This window comes from Aethalodelphis obliquidens, unplaced genomic scaffold (assembly GCF_003676395.1).
Source record: "Aethalodelphis obliquidens isolate GAN/ISIS:26980383/991018 unplaced genomic scaffold, ASM367639v1 scaffold27, whole genome shotgun sequence".
Lineage (NCBI taxonomy): Eukaryota > Metazoa > Chordata > Mammalia > Artiodactyla > Delphinidae > Aethalodelphis > Aethalodelphis obliquidens.
The window spans coordinates 4,347,676-4,366,911 of record NW_020837971.1 but is presented as its reverse complement, the minus strand read 5'-3'; the positions used below and the strand labels follow the sequence as shown (position 1 = coordinate 4,366,911).

General features: G+C 38.2%; 1 protein-coding gene across 1 annotated transcript in view; it reads right to left on the bottom strand.

Annotated features, from left to right (window-relative positions):
* Positions 1-19,236, bottom strand: part of MAGI2 (membrane associated guanylate kinase, WW and PDZ domain containing 2) — a 610,224-nt gene that overhangs the window by 234,454 nt on the left and 356,534 nt on the right. The gene's annotated exons all lie outside the window — the stretch shown is intronic.

The window sequence follows — 19,236 nt, the reverse complement described above, 5'->3', positions numbered from 1 at the left end:
GTATATGGGTTTTTTGCTCTCACTTGTCTGAGTCAACTGTCTTTTTTTTCCCTTTTTATGGAAGAGGAAAATATTTTGCCCATTTTATTTTCTCTCTCTATAGCAAAGTGTAATTGCAAAGGTTCCATGTCTACACAAGTAAAGATCAAGAGGACAGATTAGGGGATCAGCGATCTGGGTCCATATCCTGGCTCTACTACTTAGCAGATCTGTGCGACTGGGCAAGTGACTTACCTGCTTTGAGCCACAGTTCCTCATTTGTAAAGCTGCTGTGAGGGTGAAATGAGATGATGCAGGAAAAGGGCTTGGCACAATGCCTGCCATATGGTGAGTGCTCAATAAACGTGGACCATTATCAATATTATTGTTGCTAAAATAGGAGCAAGGGGATGTGAGACCCTGGCTTTCAAAGAGGAAGCTTCCAAGGACATCCTCTCATCTTAGATAAAGTGATATTTCTGCAGATCTTTTCAAAAAAGGCATTTGTCCTTTCTCCCCAATGAATTTAATCACAGAGTTACAGAAGCCCACTGATCAGAAGTTAACTTTATGTTATTAAAAATGTCCTGAAGGCAAATTATTCATTATAAAATATATCCAGAAAGACAATATTTCCTTCTTAAAATGCAGGGAAAACATGTTTGTTTGAGATATTGTTTAAAAAATTCAATTATGTATGAATAACAGTTTTATTTTTGGAGCACTGCTCTATCATGGATTGATATTTTTACCCTCAAAACCCATAATATTTGAGAATTGAACTTGCAAATTGAGATTGTGCCTGACTATGCTGAAGAGTATATGAGAGATTAAAAGACATGTTTTCACAGATTGTCAAATGAGTAATTCAACAGTTATCAGTCTATCAGGATACTTCTGAAATGGGTAGTGTAAATGGCTAGGGATTTCATTCTGAGACATCATTGCCCATCAAAATTGCAAACATCAAAAATGAAAAACAGAGTTGAATTTTCAGAGTTAAATACTTTTTTGGCTTCTCTTAGTTGTCTGATACAAAATGATTTCTCCACTAAATACACTTTAAAAATAAATAATTCTATGAATAGAACATTGCTGAGTAAAATGCCCTTAACTACATACTCTCAGCTAATACTCTTCCCAAATGCTAGAGAACTGCTTGAAAGTGCTAAAGATATAGACAGAAAAGCAAACACAAACAAACAAAACAAAACAAAACAAAATAACATTTTCGGTGATCCAGGTTAGGTCTCATTCTGGAAAATGTCACAGACTATGTGATTGGTCAGGTGGAATCACTCTTCAATTATGTCTTTCAGAGAGGGTGCTGGTGTAATGTCTGGGACACTGGGCCATGACTCAGGACTGAATTGGGATGGGCATCCACTCTGCTACTGTGACTTCTCAACAGACTGTGGCAGTTGGGAATGTTTGGGCATCATTTTTAACTGGTTAAGGTCATGCCAGAGTCCCAGAGAAGTATCTGATCCAGACAAACTTTTTTTCTTCTCCTCCTTGCCCCTTCTATTTTTAAAGTTACTATACATATTTATACACTGAAAGGTTGAAAGACTATAAATACTTGTGTACTACCATCCAGCTTAATGATTAGAACATTGCTTATATCAGTTGAAGCCCCCTGGGTAGCATCCTCTCCCACTTGCCCTCCTTTACTGCCCTTTCCAAAGGTAACCATTGTCCCGCATTTGAGGTTTGTTAATCACATGTACTTTACATTTTTATGACATATCTAGGTACACATAAACCCTACATAGTTTAACCACTAAATAATATCTCTTAAAATGTTTTTGCATATTTTAAACCTTTTGTAAATGGTATACATATTAATCTTCTGTAATCTCTCCAAATGTATTTATGATACTTATCTCTTTTGATACATTTACCTCTAGTTCATTAACTTTCATTGCAATATAATATCTGTTGGATGACTACATCATTATTTATTAATATTTATCCATTCTTTTGTTAGTGGACACTGGGGTTCTTGTGAATTTTGGGCTATTAAAGATAACTCTGCTATGAACCTCTTTCCATGGCCCTTATGCACATATGGGAGAGTTTTTGTGAGGTATCTACCTCGGGGTAGAATTGCTGGACACAGGCCAGTTGTGTCTTCAACTTTGTTAGAAACGGGAAATGGCTGACAAAATTGGTCAAATCGGTTTTCACTCCCCTCGGTAGGATATAAGAATTTTCATTGCTCCCCATCTGACACGATGCTTGCCATTCTCAGACTTTTAATTTTCAATAATCTAATGGGTGTGATCATGGTTTTAATTTGCATTTCCCACTCTGCTAGTAAGGGTGAGCATCTTTTCATGTGTTTATCGGCCATTTGGGTTTTCTCTTTAGTACCTCTCCTTTCCCCGTTTTTCCTATTAGGTTAGTCTTCTGTTTTTAAACACATTGACTATTTTTCTGCCCACCTCCATTCTCGATCCAACATCCTCTGTAGGTTTGGGAGGCTGTATGGTATAGTAGACATTACATGGAATAGGGAACCAAACGTCTTTGGACTGATTCCCAGCTCCATCACTTACTAGCTGTGTGACTTTCAAAACTAACTTAAATCCTCTGTGACTCAGATTCTTCAGAAGTAATGAGGAACAATAATAATAGCAAGTTAGTGTGCTACAGGAAATAGCAAATGAGATCACACAGGTGAAAGTGTCTGTAAGCTGTAAATTGTTATGTGAAGGATAATTACTATTTCACTAATTATTATCTGTCCTTGGTTATATCCGTCTATAAAATCAGGACAGTCCCACCAAGATATTCCCACCACAGTCATAATTAAGGATGAATATGAGTTCCTGAGTGGGCAAGTGAAAGGCAGGAAAGTAACAAATGCCATTCTCCTCTATAGCTCTCCCGAACTTTAATCACAGTTAACAAACTCTCCAGCCCCCAAGCATGCCTTATTCTTCCTTCTGCTATGCCAGAAATTCACAGGAAAAAAGAACTAAGTTCAAAGCTCTCACAGTTCCCTGCCAGGTCTAAAGAGTAGTTATTTGAATTATAGTGATTAACATTATCTATTATAGTGAGTTTTAATGTGATCTTGCTATTTAGAAACAGAATAAGAACTATTTGTGGTTCTTAGTAAGACTGCCTTCTAAAATTTATGGATATTTTCCACTCAGAGCAGTTTTTCAAGTCATCAAGCAAGCAAGTGATAAAGGACCCTGCATAATACCTTTGTGGAGCTACTCAGAAGGTTTCTGAATGTAAAAGATGAGGGGCCAGTTATCACAGGACAGAACTATCTAACAACTTGACACTACTTAACTGCTCACTTTAAAAGTAAATGGATGCCTAGGGCTTCCCTGGTGGTATAGTGGTTAAGAATCCACCTACCAATTCAGGGGACACGTGTTCGATCCCTGGCCCAGGAAGATCCTACATGCTGCGGAGCAACAAGCCCGTGCGCCACAACTACTGAGCCTGTGCTCTAGAGCCCACGCTCTGCAACAAGAGAAGCCGCGACAACAAGAAGCCTGTGCACCGCAACGGAGAGTAGCCCCTGCTCGCTGCAACTAGAGAAAGCCCGTGCACAGCAACGAAGACCCAACGCAGCCAAAAGTTAAAAAAAAAACAGATAAATTTATTTTTTTTAAGAAAAAGAAATGGATGCCTAGACACTGTGTTATGCCAAAACTATTGTAGATGGAGACGTAAGCAAACATTTGCTTATTCAGAGGGAGAACTCATTGGGTAGGATATTTATAGACCATGCTGTATGAATGTCATTTACATGTTGTGAAGTAAAAATATGAGCCACCTGGTATGTGCCTTCTGATGGTGCCACGCCAAGTCCTGAGATAGACTGGGCTTATGAGCACAGAAACGGATGTCGTTAGGAAAACCGGCTCCAGGTCTAACCCTGTTGGCCTACTTAAACGGGAGAATGGAAAAAGAGTCACTTGATGTCTCCATCTCTCAATTTATTCTTTTATAAAATGAGAATTAAAATATCTCCTCCATTTCCTCTTTCACAGGGCTACTGTGAGAATGAGATCATCCTTATGAAAACACTTTTAATTTTACCAAAGAAAGGTTCTCCATAAAAATAAGATGCTGCATTTCTTTTGAGAGCCTAGCACACATTTTCATTGCCATATTGCCTGCAAGGTTACATTGTTTCCTATATGGCCATTCACTTTAGGACATATTGAGGCCAGATGGTTTTAGGGCTATTGCCTTCAGGTCTATTGGTCAAATTTGGTGTGACTGATGAGCTTGGTGTCCCCAACAGGGCTGATCTCATTATGACCTGATTCCCAGTTATGGGATTTCAAAGTGCAAGTGAAGGAGAGTGAGGCTGATGAAGCAGGAAGTGTAAACTGCTGGCCTGTATGAGAAAATGTTCTAAGGTAATTGGTTTCTTTCTTAGTCATGGAAATCAAAATACAATATTGGATACGTCTTGGGTACTTCATCATTTTGGATAAAATAGAGCACTCTGTAGTAAAGCACTGATTGCTTAAAATGGAGTTATTTTTGACCTCTTTCCTCTGCTCCCACCTTCTTTGAGTCACTGAGGCTATACAATCTTCCTTTTCAGCTGCTCTCACTTGCCACCTGCTGTCTACCTTCCTTACGCACCACCTTGGACCAGACTAGAATAGTTCACTTCACACCCCATTCTGATCCTACTGTCTCCTCTATTAACTTCAAACCACTCAATCTTCAGACCTACTGCTTAACACTCTTTACCACTAGCCTTTCCAACTTGTGTTTGTATTCACCCCCCCAATAAGTTACCTTTCTTGGGAAGCTGGTATCTTTACTGTTCATAATTCATAACTTGATAACTTGCCTTTTTATTTGAATCCTGCTGTTCCTCTACCCTCAAGTGCACGTCTTTTCTATGTATAACTTCATTCCAGATAATTCATTTCTTTCCTGACCTCTTCAAAGATACCTTCCATTATTCCTACACAGATTGCTCCTGTCTCACGTTTGCGACTACAGACTCACCTCAAACTTTATTCCTTTGTGAGAGTTTTCTACCTGTTCCAAGTTTTTTCCGTAAAATATAGAGTATCATTACTATGCTGAGAACTTTTTAGGTATTTAGGATAAATTCTCATTAAATAAAGGACAGAAAGACTTAGGAAAATAAAAACTGGATTGGATTTCACAGCTAAATTCACTGCTGTGTTTCTAACTTGTTTTTGTCAAGTCATATAGATTTTTGTTAAAAGAAAAAAAAAAAATCTCACTGACTACTCCCATCCCACCAATTACATGTATTTTACATTGAAAAATTACTATTTTTTGAGTTTCCTCTCCAGCTAATACAATTTGACTGCCCTTTCTTCTTTCTGAAGCTTGTGTTAGTTTGTGTTTTTTATAATAACAATATATGATTTTATTATAACAGGCAATTTTATTATAATATTGAATATTCATTTTCCTTCTATTCTATAACCCCCCAAAACATAATAAATTTTGACATGTACTTTTGGGCATGTGCCACTCATCACTTCAATTAAACTGAAAATAACTGTTCTTGATAAAATGTATTCCCCAAAGTGAAGCACTGTGGTATGTCAGATAGACAAATAAAATTAAAGCTGGGTCTCCTTGGGTTGTTCTTTGAGAAAGTCATTCACCAGTTTCATCATCTATAAAATGGGCTAACAATAGCTGTTCTATCTACCTTATAGGAAAGAGATGTCTGTGAAAATGCTCAGCTATCATGATATTACATATATAAATATACATATTAAAAATTTTGAACAAATGACTGATAAAGAGTGGAAAGCAAGAATATCCTAAGAAGGAGAAAGAATAAGTAGCTCAGTTTTAAAAAAAAGAAACTGCTGAATTCTATTAAATTATTTGGCAGTTTGCTTGCAGAAATTTGAGAGGACAGATAATGTTCATCCTTGTAGCTGAATACACTGTTTCCCAACAAGGAAGACTAGTGCCTCATGAAAGTATCCTCAGACTCCTCATTCCCTTCTGGAATAGAAGTACAATGTGGCTAGGGTGGAGGGATCAGGACAGAGGATGGGTGAACTGTGTGGCAGGGGCTGTCGGGGGTGGTGGTGGATGGAATGTAGAGCATCCACACGTGAGGGTCTTGGCATTTTCTCAACTATGTCACAAAGTGAGAAAGGTCTGATGATAAGTATCCCCCAAATACAGGGGCTTTTGCCTTGCTTTCTCAGTTTTCCTGATGAATTTGTTACAGGGTTCAATGCTTCTTATTGCCCCAAGGTTTTCCTTATGCCTAAATCTAATTTCTTTTGCTAAAAATCACTATTTCCTCAATTTCCATTCTCATAAAAATGGAAGCATCAGTCTTTTGGAATAATTTAAAGCAGTTTCTAAAATTCCCAAATGGCCTCTTCAGAGTGAAAGTTATTAAAACAGCCATCAATTGGAGAAGATTCCATCTTGAGGTTCTGGAACTTACCATCATTCTATTGACTTTAAACATCTGTCTTGCAAAGAGCATTACTGCAGACACCAACAAATTTTGCAGAAATGCAAAAGCAAATACTTAGGTTATGGAAGGTATAGAAGGCAGGACAAAAGCCTTCATCAGGAGAATTTTAGGTTAATTCTTATGTGCTACATTATAAATGACATTGTGAATGAAAATGAGTTGAATTGATCTGTAGCACTAAAATAAGATGTTTTAATCCTCTTTCTTTTTTTTTTTTTTTTTTTTTACATTATAAAACCAAGTGTGGCATAATGGAGAGAGCACTGATTTAGGAGTCAGAAGGTTTATGTTTATGGCAGAAAGTTTATGCCAGGTATGTCAATAATTAGTGGTGTCATTCTCTGGGTCTTATCCCTCATTTGTTTACTAATTTATTCAGCAAAGATTTACTACCATGAGTCAGGCACCATAGCAGAAACAGAGAAGACTGAACCAGATGATTTCTAAGACATTTTCTTCACTCTGAAATTCTAACACTAAGGTCCTTGGATTCTACCTCTTAGCCATGTCTGCAATTGTTCCACCACCCTAGGTTGGGAACTTAGCCATCGTATGAACTCCTGGAACAGTCCCTTAGCTGGTCTTCCTGATGTCATAGCAGGAGAGACTAGGGAAGGAGGAGAGGGAAGCCTAGTACATGGAATGACTCAATGAGTCTGTGGATTATGGGGTTACCTAATCTCACCCCATATTGACTAGGATTACATGGAGTTGTTATTAAGCCCCCTCTTCTGGTCAGGATCGTCTCAGGAACCAGGAGAGTGTTACTATTCTGCAGGTCACAGGCATTCGTTTCAGGGACTTTAAAGCACTGGGCACTGCCTTCCACCTGCCTCTCTATCAACTCATTTTTCATACCATACTCTCTGATGTCCTTTCTACTTAATATCTTTCAGTGCCTGCTCATAAAAAGAGAATGGAGTCCAAGTTCTCTAGCTCAGCATATAAGGCTCTCAGTCTACATTTTCACCATTTCTTGCCTCTTTCCAACCTACTCTGTACTTTAGTTGGGCCAAGCTCAGAGCTGTGTCCTACACATGCTACATCATTCCATCCTCTCACTCTTCCCATGCTTTGTCTCCACTAACAAACTCCTAGTTACCCTGTGAGACCAACTTCACTTTTTGGATCATCTTTCTGACCACCATTTATTGTTGAGAGTTAGTGACCTCTTCCTGTGTGTTACTCTTCCTGACATCTTAATTCTTCTACCTTTCTAACCACATTAACCTCACCTAGAGCTTCTCTGACCATAGTGGCTACCATTTGAATATATTTAATATTTATCTGGCACTTAACAAATTCTATTTTACCTGATCCTTCAAAAATCCATTTGAGGTTATTACCATTATTACCTGTATTTTATACATGTGGAAACTGAGCCTAGGAGAACTGAACCCTGGTAATTAGGTAAGATTTAGGAATTGAACCCAAGCTTTAACACAAATGTTAAGAATTTCAAACAGACCAGGACATATTTTGACTTGGGGACACTTTTGTGTCCCTCCAATCGTACCAACTGACATGCTGGGTAAAATACCCTTAATTCCTGAATATGAAAATTGAGAGATGAACTGCAATATTCTTTTGATTACTCAAGTTAATAGAGGGAAGCAGTGAAGCAAATAATTGCAAACTGGGGAATCCACTGTAATATCCCAGTCCACTTTCTGCAGTGCTCCAAAATGAGCTGTTTGGAAGAAGGCTTTGAGGACGCTGATGCAGAGAGGTGACAGGGCACTGTAACCCACAGAACTCTGTAACCATCAGAAGCTATATTATAAATTATATCAATAGCTATGTGATTTGGGGCAAGAAATTTAACTTTTCTTGGTCTAGTTTCTTTTCATGCATGGAAAATCAGAAAAGGTAGTTTCAAAGGTGCAGCTTTAAAAGTTCCTATATCTGACGAGAACGTGGAAAGCCCTTCTACTGCACTCATATAAGACATTGGGAAATTTCACTGGTGCTGTTAAACAGACAAGTGACAGGCCTTTGGGGGCTTACCTCAAGGTTCCTTGATTTTTGACAAACAGCCAGTGATTCTAACACTCTTATCTATAGGCAAAAGGATACCAAGACGTTAGCATGGCTCCGTGTTTCTCAAAAGAATGAAAGCCTTCTTAATCATATTTTATAATTTCATCTGTGTGACCTGGTGCAGATGCCTAATTAAAAGCTTGGTAAAAAAAAAAAAAATTATGTTTAATCAGCATGCATCCGACAATTACTCTGGCAGATGTGAATTAGGCTGACGATATATTTACATTTCTTTTGTGTTTGGCACTGAGTGGTAAGATATATTTAAATGCTTGCATTTTACTTTGTTGGAAAGGAGGAAGAAAGAAATACATTCTAAGAGAATCTAAAGACACTGATTATTTGCTGATCTGGCAGAGATGAAACAACACTTCAGATTAAAACTATAAGTAAAAAAAAAACTATAAGTAAAGCCACAAAAAAAAGTACAAAAGACTGTTTTTGTTTCTTTCTTTCTTTGCAAAACTCCAAAGAGCAGAGGCTTTCTAAATAGCTTCCTCATGTTAGGAATTCAATATCATAAAATGTTCAGTGAATCTATTTTCCTAAAAGAATGCAATGACTTTTAAACAAAGACAAGAAAAAGAGACAAATAAATTAACAGAGGGACCCTATAAAATGAAAATAGGTTCCTGCATCTAAAGATAATTTTCGTCCACCAAAGACCTCCTGGTCCCAAGTAATATCAAATGGCAAAAGCTCTACCAGAGATCTCCATCTCAATGCTAAGATGCAGCTCCACTCAACGACCAGCAAGCTACAGTGCTGGACACCCAAACAACTAGCAAGAAAGGAACAGAACTCCACCCATTAGCAGAGAGGCTGCCTAAAATCAGAAGAACGTCACAGACACTCCAAAACACACCACTGGATGTGGTCCTGCCCTCCAGAAAGACAAGATCCAGACTCATCCACCAGAACACAGGCACTAGTACCCACCACCAGCAGGCCTACAAACCCACTGAACCAACCTTACCCACTGGGGCAGACACCAAAAACAATGGGAACTATAAACCTGCAGCCTGAGAAAAGGAGTCCCCAAACACAGTAAGTTAAACAAAATGAGAAGACAGAGAAACAAACAACAGATGAAGCAGCAAGGTAAAAACCCACCAGATGAAACAAATGAAGAGGAAATAGTCAGTCTACCTGAAAAAGAATTCAGAGTAATGATGGTAAACATGATCCAAAATCTTGGAAATAGAATGGAGAAAATACAAGAAACATTTAACATGGAACTAGAAGAACTAAAGAGCAAAGAAACAATGATGAACAACACAATAAATAAAATTAAAACTTCTCTAGAAGGAATCAATAGCAGAATAATGGAGGCAGAAGAACGGAAAAGTGACATGGAAGGTAATATAGTGGAAATAACTACCTCAGAGCAGAATAAAGAAAAAAGAATGAAAATAATTGAGAACAGTCTCACAGACCTCTGGATAACATTAAACACACCAACATTCAAATATAGGGGTCCCAGAAGAAGAGAAAAAAAAGGGACTGAGAAAATATTTGAGGAGATTATAGTTGAAAACTTCCCTAATATGGCAAAGGAAAGAGGCAATCACGGACAGGAAGCAGAGAGTCCCATACAGGATAAATCCAAGGACAAACACACCAAGACACATATTAATCAAACTATCAAAAATTAAATACAAAGAAAAAATATTAAAAGCAGAAAGAGAAAAACAACAAATAACATACAAGGGAATGCCCATAAGGTTAACAGTTGATCTTTCAGCAGAAACTCTGCAAGCCAGAAAGGAGTGGCAGGACATATTTAAAGTGATGAAGGGGAAAAACCTACAGCAAAGATTACTCTACCCAGCAAGGATCTCATTCAGATTCAACGGAGAAATTAAAACATTTACAGACAAGCAAAAGCTAAGAGAAATCAGCACCAACAAACCAGCTTTAAAACAAATGCTAAGGGAACTTCTCTAGGCAGGAAACACAAGAGAAGGAAAAGACCGACAATAACAAACATCAAACAATTAAGAAAATGGTAATAGGAACCTACATGTTGATAATTACCTTAAATGTAAATGGATTAAATGCTCCCACAAAAAGACATAGACTGGCTGAATGGATACAAAAACGAGACCCATATATATATGCTGTCTACAAGAGACCCACTTCAGACCTAGGGACACATACAGACTGAAAGTGAGAGAATGGAAAAAGATATTCCATGCCAATGGAAATCAAAAGAAAGATGGACTAGCAATTCTCATATCAGACAAAATAGACTTTAAAATAAAGACTATTATAAGAGACAAAGAAGGACACTACATAATGATCAAAGGATCAATCCAAGAAGAAGATATTACAATTGTAAATATTTATGCACCCAACATAGGAGCACCTCAATACATAAGGGAAATGCTAACAGCCATAAAAGGGGAGAGCAACAGTAACACAATCATAGTAGGGGACTTTAACATGCCACTTTCACCAGTGGACAGATCATCCAAAACAAAAATAAATAATGAAAAACAAGCTTTAAATGATACATTAAACAAGAGGGACATAACTGATACTTATAGGACATTCCATCCAAACACAACAGAATACACTTTCTTCTCAAGTGTTCATGAAACATTCTCCAGGATAGATTATGTCTGGGGTCACAAATCAAGCCTTGGTAAATTTAAGAAAACTGAAATCATATTAAGTACCTTTTCTGAGCACAAAGTTAGGAGACTAGATATCAATTACAGGAAAAAACTGTAAAAAACATAAACTCATGGAGTCTAAGCAACACGCTAATAAATAACCTAGCGATCACTGAAGAAAATGAAGAGTAAATCAAAAAATTCCTAGAAACAAATGACAATGAAAACACGACGACCCAAATTCTATGGGATGCAGCAAAAGCAGTTAAGAGCAAAGTTTATAGCAATACAATCCTACCTCAAGAAAAAAGAAACATCTCAAATAAACAACCTAACCTTACACCTAAAGCAATCAGAGAAAGAAAAACAAAGAAACCCCAATGTTAGCTGAAGGAAAGAAATCATAAAGATCAGAGCAGAAATAAATGAAAAAGAAATGAAGGAAACGATAGCAAAGATCAATAAAACTAAAAGCTGGTTCTTTGAGAAGATAAACAAAAGTGATAAATCATTAGCCAGAATGATCAAGAAAAAAAGGGAGAAGACTCAAATCAACAAATTAGAAATGAAAAAGGAGAAGTAACAACTGACATTGCAGAAATACAGGGATTATGAGAGATTACTACAAGCAACTATATGCCAATAAAATGGACAACATGGAAGAAATGGAAAGATTCTTAGAAAAGCACAACCTTCCGAGACTGAACCAGGAAGAAATAGAAAATATAAACAGACTAATCACAAGCACTGAAATTGAAACTGTGATTAAAAATCTTCCAATAAACAAAGCCCAGGACCAGATGGCTTCACTGGATAATTCTATCAAACACTTAGAGAAGAGCTAACACCTATAATTCTCAAACTCTTCCAAAACACAGCAGAGGGAGGAACACTCGCAAACTCATTCTATGAGGCCGCCATCACCCTGATACCAAAACCAGACAAAGATGTCACAAATAAGAAAACTACAGACCAAAATCACTGATGAACATAGATGCAAAATCCTCAACAAAATACTAGCAAACAGAATCCAACAGCACATTTAAAGGATCATGCATCATGATCAAGTGGGGTTTAATCCAGGAATCAAGGAATCTTCCATAAATGCAAATCAATCAGTGTGATAAACCATATTCACAAATTGAAGGAGAAAAACCATATGATCATCTCTACAGATGCAGAAAAAGCTTTCAACAAAATTCAACACCCATTTATGATAAAAACCCTCCAGAAAGTAGGCATAGAGGGAACTTACCTCAACAAAATAAAGGTCATATATGAGAAACCCACAGCCAACAACATTTTCAATAGTGAAGAACTCAAACTATTTCCACTAGATCAGGAAGAAGACAAGGTTGCCCACTCTCACTATTACTATTCAACATAGTTTTGGAAGTTTTAGCCACAGCAATCAGAGAAGAAAAAGCAATAAAAGGAATCCTAATCGGAAAAGAAGAAGTAAAGCTGTCACTGTTTGCAGAGGACATGATATTATACATAGAGAATCCTAAAGATGCTACCAGAAAACTACTAGAGCTAATCAATGAATTTGGTCAAGTAGCAGGATACAAAATTAATGCACAGAAATCTCTTGCATGCCTATACACTAATGATGAAAAATCTGAAAGAGAAATTAAGGGAACACTCCCATTTACCACTGCAAGAAAAAGAATAAAATACCTAGGAATAAACCTACCCAAGGAGACAAAAGACCTGTATGTAGAAGACTATAAGACGCTGATGAAAGAAATTAAAGATGATACCAACAGATGGAGAGATATACCATGTTCTTGGATTGGAAGAATCAATATTGTGAAAATGACTGTACTACCCAAACCAATCCACAGATTCAATGCAATCCCTATGAAACTACCAATGGCATTTTTCACAGAATTAGAACAAAAATTTCACAATCTGTATGGAAATACAAAAGACCCCAAATAGTCAAAGCAATCTTGAGAAAGAAAAACAGAGCTGGAGGAATCAGGATCCCTGACTTCAGACTATATTACAAAGCTACAGTAATCAAGACAGTATGGTACTGACAAAAACAGAAATATAGATCAATGGAACAGGATAGAAAGCCCAGAGTTAAACCCACAGACATATTATTACCTTATATTTGATAATGGAGGCAAGAATATACAATGGAGAAAAGACAGTCTCTTCAATAAGTGGTGTTGGAAAGACTGGACAGCTACATGTAAAAGAATGAAATTAGAACACTCGCTATCACCACAGAAAAAAATAAACTCAAAATGGATTAAAGATCTAAATGTAAGGCCAGGCACTATAAAACTCATAGAGGAACACATAGGCAGAACCCTCCATGACATAAATCACAGCAAGATCCTTTTTGACCCACTTCCTAGAGAAATGGAAATAAAAACAAAAATAAACAAATGGGACCTAATGCAACTTAAAAACTTTTGCACAGTGAAGGAAACCATAAATAAATAAGACGAAAAGACAACACTCAGAATGGGAGAAAATATTTGCAAATGAAGCAACTGATATAGAATTTACCTCCAAAATTTACAAGCAGCTCATGCAACTCAATACCAGAAAAACAAACAACCCAATCCAAAAATGGGCAGAAGACCTAAATCAACATTTCTCCAAAGAAGATATACAGACTGCCAACAAACACATGAAAGGATCTCAACATCACTAATCATTAGAGAAATGCAAATGAAAACTACATTGAAGTATCACCTCACGTGGGTCAGAATGGCCATGATAAAAAAATCTACAAACAATAAATGCTCGAGAGGGTGTGGAGAAAAGGGAACCCTCTTGCACTGTTGGTGGGAATGTAAATTGATACAGCCACTATGGAGAACAGTACGCAGGTTACTTAAAAAACTAGAAATAGAACTACCATATGAGCCAGCAATCCCACTACCGGGCATATACCCTGAGAAAACCATAATTCAAAAAGACTCAAAGCAATTTTACTCCAATAAAGCTATTAAAAAAAATTCTTAAGTTACAGAAATATTAGAATTAGAGAGTTTATAAGAATGTCAGACATAAGAAAAATGAAACAAAAGGAATTGCATTTTTACATACCAGTAACAGTCTAAAATAGTTACCATTTATAAATTAGGTAATTAATTAATTAAATAGTGCTTTATGTAAATCTAGCAGAGAAATGAAAATTTAAATGCAAGACATTAAAGTTTTTTAAAATAAATGGAAAAAAAAAAGAGTCATGTTACACAATGTTCATTGTAGCTCTATTTACAACAGCCAGGACATGGAAGTAACCTAAGTGTCCAGAGACAGATGAATGGATAAAGAAGATGTGGCACTTATATACAATGGAATATTACTCAGTCATAAAAAGAAACTAAATTCAGTTATTTGTAGTGAGATGGATGGACGTAGACACTGTTGTACAGGGTGAAGTCAGTCAGAAAGAGAAAAACAAATACCATATGCTAACACATATATATAGAATCTTAAAAAAAAAAAATGGTTCTGAAGAACTTAGGGGCAGGACAGGAATAAACACGCAGACATAGAGAATGGACTTGAGGACACGGGGAGGAGGAAGGGTAAGCTGGGACGAAGTGAGAGAGTGGCATGGATATATATACACTACCAAATGTAAAATAGATAGCTAGTGGGAAGCAGCCGCATAGCACAGGGAGATCAGCTCAGTGCTTTGTGACCACCTAGAGGGGAGGGATAGGTAGGTTAGGAGGGAGATGCAAGAGGGACGGGATATGGGGATATATGTATATGTATAGCTGATTCACTTTGTTATAAAGCAGAAACGAATACACCATTGTCAAGCAATTATACTCCAATAAAGATGTTAAAAAAAAAAATTAAAGAGATCTTACGACTCCACTAGAAGAAAATAAAAACAATTAAAAATATCTTAAAACCCTGGCAGGACATGAAAGTTTATGAGAGCAAGAAAATAATGTATTCTAGAGTTTTCCTGTGTGTATGGACACACATGTGGGCAGATGCATCACAGAAATCTGCTCAACCACATACAACTCCACATGAAAACCTGAGCTACAAAAGTACCTTATGGGAAAGACTCATCATTTTACATGGACAGTAAGTAATGTGCACGTTTATTTTCAAAAAGCATTACCTGTATTCCTGAAGAAGAATGATTCTTTTTATTTATTTATTTATTTATTTATTTATTTATTTATTTATTTAGGCTGTGTCGGGTCTTAGTTGTGGCACATGGGATCTTTCGTTGAGGTGCGTGGGCTCTTCGTTGTGTGCGCGGGCTTCTCTCTAGTTGTGGCACACAGACTTAGTTGCCCTGTGGCATGTGGGATCTTGGTTCCCCAGACAGGGATTGAACCCATGTCCCCTGCATTGGAAGGCGGATTCTTAACCACAGGACCACCAGGCAAGTCCCAAGAATGATTCTTTTTTGCATAAATGACTCTTCGGGGCCAATGTGGCATGACCCAGTGCCATCTTCTTAAGTAACTCCAACAGTGTATGGAGTGGGCCATAAAACCTCCTCTGAAATGATGGGGGACAGCTGGCTGGGGTGGAGCCGGAAACTGATCATGGATATGCTTTCCAACAGTTTACTCTACTCTACCTGAAACTGTCAGTTGCCAGTCATTCTGACTGAGCAAGAAAAATGAATAACAAGGAGAGAGAGAACGAGAGAGATGAAAAGGACTGGAGGATCCACTTCATTTCAGACAGCAGCCTCCTGCCAAATGTGAAAGTGTGTGTAACTCTGTGTGTGTGTTTGCTATCTGATCGACAATCTACATGCACTTTTAAGACAGGTAGAAGCAGTGTTTTTGGTCAGAGGAAAGAAGAATTTAGTTGTTTTTTTTTTTTTTTTGCGGTATGCGGGCCTCTCACTGTTGCGGCCTCTCCCGTTGCCAAGCACAGGCTCCGGACGCGCAGGCTCAGCGGCCATGGCTCAAGGGCCCAGCCGCTCCGCGGCACATGGGATCATCCCGGAACGAGGCACGAACCCGTGTCCCCTGCATTGGCAGGCAGACTCTCAACCACTGTGCCACCAGGGAAGCCCTAGCTGTTGATAATGTGAAATCGATATATAAAAAGGGGGGAAAAACCTCACTTTTTCAAGGCTCCAGATAACATTCTGTGAAGCTGTTTCCTTGAATTGTTTTTGAAAAATATATACTATTTGCTTCAATGTGAGCTGGGTGCTGGTCTTGAGTATCCAGACTAGGGATGGGGGGATGTCTTTTGTTGGGGCTCGTTGGTGAAGGAAGCTCTCAACCCTGGATGGCTGTCACCCTATGTGGTATTTCTGGAAAGTGTTCTGGCTAGTGCTTCTACTGCAAGCCAATCAACAATCCTTACCTGGTAGTATAACATATCAGGTTATGTTGATCTACTCCTTCACCCCCTTTGTGTGAAAAATTACAGAGCCCCTGCTGCCTTGCTGAAATGAACGCTGCCAGGATATTACTTCCATATGGATTTCTGAACTAGCAGCCTTAAGTCGCTAAGTTTCATCAAATGGCTGGCAGAAAGAACAAATGTGCTGTGCTAAAAACGTGTCTGTTCACAGATGTAGACAATGGACTTGAGGACACGGGGAGGGGGAAGGGTAAGCTGGGACGAAGTGAGAGAGTGGCATGGACATATATACACTACCAAGCGTAAAGTGGATAGCTAGTGGGAAGCAGCCGCATAGCACAGGGAGATCAGCTCGGTGCTCTGTGACCACCTAGAGGGGTGGGATAGGGAGGGTGGGAGGGAGATGCAAGAGGGAGCAGATATGGGGATATGTGTATATGTATAGCTGATTCACTTTGTTGTACAGCAGAAACTAACTCACTATTGTATAGCAATTATACGCCAATAAAGATGTTGAAAAAAAATGTGTCTGAGTATTGCATACACACTGGTCCAAGGTTTGATGAGACAGCCCTTCTAACTTGTTAAGAGGGAAACAGGCTTGGCAGATGTGAATCTTCACTGACAGACTTTGATCATTCAAACTTGGCCACTTTTATTTCCAACTTCAGTTTCTGAAAGAGCAATATTTTATACAAGTATCAAGAAATCAGTCTGCTCATTGGGCCAAATACACCAAATACTGCCAATTAAAAATCCCACAAAACACATGGCAAAGGGAAAGAAAAAATTTTGTCTTGGCTGCACTGAAATTTTGGAACCTAGAGAAAGACAGTTATTATGTCTTTGATTTATGCGCAGATAAAGGGAGATCATATGACACCTTATAATATCAGACACCGAGAACTTCCTCCTCAGGGCACATACTTTGCCACTACCCTCTCCATGCTCAACACTGTACATTGATGCTTTTGGGGATGAATAATGTTACTAGTCTAGGAGTTTCAGGAAGATAAGCAGCAATTTCCCTGCACACAATGGGAGATTATTCTATTCTCAGATACAACAGAAAAATGGCACAGAGAAAACAATCGTTATCTCCTGCTGTTCCCAATGTTACAATTATTATACCATACTGAAGTCGACTGCAATATGTTACCAGAGAATCATCATCAAAGATTTTAAATTGTCTTCTCCTCCACTACCACTAGAGAATATATATCTACATAAATATACATGCAAATAGATCTATATGTTTATATGTTAATTTGCTCGTTTACGGGTTACAATACATTTTGCATTCCAATCAAATATAGGTAATGACAGAGTCAGAAACAATGAAAATTCCTTGCTTTTTAAAAGTAAATCTAGGCACAGCCGCCCTCATGTACCGGCCCGCGCACGCGCGTGCGGCCTGCACGGCCTGCCCAGCTCGTGGCCTTGTGAGAGCAGGCCGTGTGGCTGACAGGGTCTTGGTGCTCCGGTCAGGTGTCAGGCCTGTGCCTCTGAGGTGGGAGAACCGAGTTCAGGACATTGGTCCAACAGAGACCTCCCAGCTCCACGTAATATCAAACGGTGAAAGCTCTCCCAGAGATCTCCATCTCAACACTAAGACCTAGCTCCACTCAAAGACCAGCAAGCTACAGTGCTGGACATCCTATGCCAAACAACTAGCAAGACAGGAACACAACCTCACCCATTAGCAGAGAGGCTGCCTAAAATCATAATAAAGTCACGGACACCTCAAAACACACCACCGGATGCAGTCTTGCTCACCAGAAAGACAAGATGCAGACTCATCCACCAGAACACAGGCACTACTCCCCTCCACCATGAAGCCTACACAACCCACTGAACCAACCTTAGCCACTGGGGGCAGACACCAAAAACAACGAGAACTATAAACCTGCAGCCTGAGAAAGGGAGACCCCAAACACAGTAAGTTAAGCAAAATGAGAAGACAGAGAAACACACAACAGATGAAGCAGCAAGGTAAAAACCCACCAGATGAAACAAATGAAGAGGAAATAGTCAGTCTACCTGAAAAAGAATTCAGAGTAATGATAGTAAACATGATCCAAAATCTTGGAAATAGAATGGAGAAAATACAAGAAACATTTAACAAGACCTAGAAGAACTAAAAGAGCAAATAAACAATGATGAACAACACAATAAATGAAATTTAAAATTCGCTAAAAGGAATCAAGAGCAGAATAACTGTGGCAGAAGAACGCATAAGTGACCTGGAAGATAAAATAGTGGAAATAACTACCTCAGAGCAGAATAAAGCAAAAAGAATGAAAAGAATTGAGGATGATCTTAGAGCTCTCTGGGACAACATTACACACACCAACATTCGAATTATAGGGGTCCCAGAAGAAGAAGAGAAAAAGAAAGGGGCTGAGAAAATATTTGAAGAGATTATAGTTGAAAACTTCCCTAATATGGGAAAGGAAATAGTCAATCAAGTCCAGGAAGCACAGAGAGTCCCATACAGGATAAATCCAAGGACAAACACACCAAGACACATATTAATCAAACTATCAAAAATTAAATACAAAGAAAAAATATTAAAAGCAGCAAGAGAAAAACAACAAATAACATACAAGGGAATGCCCATAAGGTTAACAGTTGATCTTTCAGCAGAAACTCTGTAAGCCAGAAGGGAGTGGCAGGACGTATTTAAAGTGATGAAACGGAAAAACCTACAACCAAGATTACTCTACACAGCATGGATCTAATTCAGATTCAACGGAGAAATTAAAACCTTTACAGACAAGCAAAAGC